We start from the raw sequence: 4,997 nt of genomic DNA on the forward strand, positions 1-4,997 counted from the left end.
GACATAATTGGTTTACCCTAGGAATTGTCATCTCACAAGGACTAAAGATGAACAAGGACAATATAAAGGCAATCATTGAATGGCCTACTCCTAAGAACATCTTCAAGGTAAGAAGTTTTCATGGGTTAGCTAGGTTCTATAGAAAAATCATAATAAATTTAGTGGAATTTGTGCTCTAATAGTGGATACCATTATAGGATAGAAGTAGATGATAAGAGATTTCATATGCTTCAAAGGAAAATTACAAAGGAACGTATCTTGTTTTTACCTTATTTTAATACCTATTCAAGTTGAATGTGATGTCAATGGGACTGTTATAGGTGTTGTCCTCAGTCAAGATGAAAAACATATCGCTTACTTCAATGAAAAGCTTAATGATGCAAAGAAGAGATATTCAACATATGATCAAGAGTTTTATTCCATAATACAAGCATTAAAGAAATGGAGGCAGTATCTCATGCCTAAGGAATTTTTTTTATTTACGGACAATGATGCTTGCAATTTATCAATAGTCAACATAAGTTGAACCAAAAGACATGTCAAATGGGCTGAATTTTTGCAAAGTTTTGGACAAAACAAGACACTAGCTCAATTAAATTCACATTATTATTTTCCAAGTATGAGAAATGATGTTAAGAGGTTTGTGAAGAGGTGTAAAGTATACCAACATGCCAAAGGAAGCATCCAAAATGCAAGTTTGTATCAACCACTACAAATCCCAAATGTTGAAGTTGATGGAAAGATCAACCCCATAGCTCCCAAGAATCACCTGCATGCAAACACCTATCACAAAAAGAGAGATAAGATAAGATAAGATAATGGTATTAATGTCTAACAAAAGACCAAAAAGAGGTCTATGGGATTGAAAGATTACAATAGTGAGGCAGATACTAGCAGGAGCACACAAAGGTGTCTGAAAATAAGTGAAAACAACCAAAGAAATAACAACAAAGAAAGCACTAGGAGGTTTTCTTAGGTGAAAATAAATCAGTCATGGAATTATACACATGTCGATGTGTAGAGGTACTGCATTGTCTCTGACCAGTCACAGAGGAGTGTCTTTGGTGCAAATAACCAGAACAGGATCTAACACATCTAGAAACCTTGTTAGGTTGAATAGAGCTAGAGGGCCTTTTCACACCACGCAAAGGGGATATTGGTGTAAAAAAGGTAGTAATGAGCTAAGTAGATGAGTGCCGATGTGGAAGTAGTGTTTGGATCGTGTTATCACGGACCATGGTGGCCTCACGAAGATACAGTGCAAGGCATCTCTGATCATAATAGCTAAAGAAGTCATAGAGAGAGAAGCACTCCCAGAAAAGACAAAAGAATCTCCCTCTAATCTCATAATAAATAGGGCATCAAAAAATAAAATGAGCCTCATTCTCAACCTCCCCTAAAGTACAGAGCGTACAGATCCACTCCCCACTGTCAATATGATGATCATTCTAAGCCCGAAGACAGTGAGAACCAACTTTGAAAGAACCTAAAGAGATCTATAGGGCATGAGACCAATGTCATGAGAGATAGCTAGGATGGGCACTAATCCCATCAGAGATCTCCAAAAGATGCACCGTATAAAAATACATTTGTGGGCATAACCCGCCAAGAGGGTTAACCTAGGTAATAGTAATATAATGTCTATAAATATCTAGACGAACATGCTCATTTAACTCTTGTCAAGAAGGGAGAAGATGAGCCAGGGCATCCAATGAAAACTAAAAAGGGGGGAGACCATCAATTTCAATCCCAATTGAACTCAGCAAAGAAGAAACCTATGCATACCAACATTGCGTGCAAGAACCAAACTCACCAATCGCAGTGGAAACAGAAGAGCAATAAGCTAAATAAGAGTAGCAGTCCCGGTCCCCAGCATTAGTTGCAAACCCACGAAGGCAATGAAGGAACCAAACCAAGTCAAAAATGGCCACGAGTCTAAAAGGATGAGCATCAAACTCAGCAAGAATGACACTATGAGGAGTGAACCTTTGACATCTGATAATGCGCCTCAAGAACAAAGTTTGAACCCACTCAATCAAGGCCCAATCAAAGCTAAGAAGATAAAGGCCCCAAACCATAGAACCATAAAGAATAGTCAGTTGAAAAAGAGCATCTAAGAGAGATAGCTTAGACGAGGTATCTTGGAAGTGATGTCGGAAGCACTGTCTCTCAAGCAAAGCAAGAGAACCCATACCCTTATTAACTCTGGGTTGAGTAGCTAGTCTCATACTAAACCGCAGACCGAAAAATATAACCTCCAAATATGTGTAGGATGAAGTGATCTCAATCTTTTGACCTTGAAATATGAAGTGAAGATGAGAAGTCTTTAAAAAATTAAAGATCATGACCCAAATCTTACCCAAGTTAACCACAAGTTGTCTCTGATCACAAAATAAAGCCAAGCCATCGAGAAATCTCTCTAACCTGTCTGGAAGGAAGCAAGGAGAACAACATCATCCACAAGAAGAAGGATAGAGATCAGAACCTGATGAAGATAACAACCATCTCCCCGGAGCAAAGACTTCAAGAGGAAGTCCTCAAGCTCATCAATATATAACCCAAATAAAGTAGGAGAGAGAGGAAACCCCTACTTAACCCCAATGGTATTGTGGATCAGATCCGAGAAGCCCTCAGGAGTCTGGAATCTGCCAACCACAGTCTCATACAGTCTCATAATAGCAATACCTAGCATCTCAGAAATACCAATCTCCCTAAGTCTCTCAAATAGAGCCACCCTAGGAACATAACAAAGCAACAATAGACCTTCTATTATTAGTGTTTGGTCTCCTCAATAATATCCTGTAGCATGAAGATGTGATCCATAGTATGATAGTCTGCCCAAAAACCAACTTGCCCTCTAGCCCTACAACCAATCCTATTGAGCTTTGCAAATAGCATAGTATTAAGAGTTGTCGCATACAATTTGGCAAAAGTGTGCCCAATAATAATGGTTCTATAGCTCCCTAGATCAAAGATAGGGTCGGTCTTGTGAACGAGATAAATCAAATGCCTAGACCAAGAGGCCGAAAACCCAGTGTGAATCACTCTATTAAAAAGAATAGAGAGATAGGGACCCAAAACTAAGGCACTTAACTTGAAAAGCTTAGCCTTGAAACCCTCCTCATCAGCAACTCTACTACACTTCATGGATCTGATTGCCTCAAAAATATGGGAAGCAGTGAAAAGACAGATGAAAGGAGGTGAGGAGGGGTGGATGGAAGGCTGCCCAAGAATGTCATAAAGAGCCATGGTGTGCAAGGTAAGGGAGAAAAAGTCAAGGGTGGAAGGTGCAGGGAAATTCTGGGGGGAAAGAGTGCACCAAAAGAGTTGGGGATTGTGAATCAACGTGGAGCAAAGAGACTTACACTTAGAGGCAGCAAAGTTACGCTTCTTACTCTGAAGCAAGTAGAAATAAGATGAGTAAATATTGGAAAAGTTAGTGGAGTGAGCCTCAAAAGTAGAGCGCATAACATGATGGAAGGTTTTGCAATCCGAATCAAACCACTGGTTCATGGGGTAGGTAGAATGATGTTTGCAGCAAAGGAGCAAGGGAGGATGATGAGGAATGGAAAGGGTGGAAGACTTAAGGATAGACGACGGGAGAGAGTCAAAAATGGAGGTACCTCGCACGTGTCCAAGAAGAACAGAGTGTTGAGGTGTCTCGAAAGATGAGGGGAGAAGAGCTCACAGTCACCATCAATAAAACAGAAGTGAATGGGTGAGCGAGCAGTGACAAAAGAATGATGAGGTGACATGAGAGGGGAGAGGCAAAAATGAATACTGAGAAGAGCATGATCTGCTAGAGGAAGGCGCAAGATGGTGAAACTGCAGATGCAAGGGATGAAGGAGGGATAGGAAAGAACATAATCCACGACAGTAGCACCACCACAATGGGGCCAACAAGTGAAGAGCTTAGAACCAAAAAAGAAGGAGAGGTCGTTCAAGATCACAAAGCCAGAAGACTCACAAAGCTACAGTAAATGTCTACCATACAGGGAAAATGGCCCAAGAGCATCCTCAGAATATCTCTGAAGCCCTAAAGAAGTAGGATCAATCTTAGTGGAGCATATGGAATCCAAACTACGATCGTAAAGTGGAGTCTGCAGTACTTTGGTTCTCGCATTGAAGTCCTCGAGAATAATAATGTCCCCTAGAGCAGCAAACTATGAGATAGTCTTGCAAAGATCGATAAAAGGGTCTCTGTCATCGGTACCATGAATAGCATAGTGAGAAGCAATCGGTGGAAAGTAGCAAGCAGCCAAATAGAGATCTCTCTGACGGTGGCACTTATAGTCAATGCGGACCCACATAAATCTAGTAAACGTGTTTGAGTGTACAATAGAAGTGCTACAGAAAATATCTTCCTTAATCAAACAGGCCACACCACCTGAGCCCCATACACCACCAAAAACATGAACCTCCTCTCTACAAATGGATAACCATTGAAAACCAGTGACACCTGGAAGAGGACACACAGGACTCTCATGAGTCTCTGATATGACAAGAATATTTGTGGACCCCACAGCATCATGTAGAATACCAAGTAATGACCATAAAGATCCATTACCATTCTAGTAGTTAACAAGAAGGGAGAAAGTGGAGGTCTCCCTCTTGTTCGACTACTGGTGGGACTGTCATTTGGCCTTGGAGGCTAGAATTCCTAGATCCATAAATTGGACATTCTTGATGAGAAAAAAAAAGAGATTGTTATAATCAAAAGTGAATTAATAAATTACAAAGAGAGATCATCCTTATAAAGGAGATCAAAACCCTAATAGGTAAATATCCTAGGTTGCATAATAATTAATAAAATAATCAATTATTATATGCCTAAATTTTAGCTTAATAAACTAGAGATGATAAGTGACTTAATAATTAAATCAAAATAATTTAATTAATTACTCTAACACCCCCCCTTAAGATAAACTTAAGGAGTAGCTAAAAAATTAGAAACTACTTTTGAAAGTAAATTTGGGTCCCGGTAACAAGGCCTGATG

This window comes from Cupressus sempervirens, chromosome 6 (assembly GCF_028749045.1).
Source record: "Cupressus sempervirens isolate cs-2001-9-10 chromosome 6, ASM2874904v1, whole genome shotgun sequence".
In the NCBI taxonomy this organism is placed as follows: Eukaryota; Viridiplantae; Streptophyta; class Pinopsida; order Cupressales; family Cupressaceae; genus Cupressus; species Cupressus sempervirens.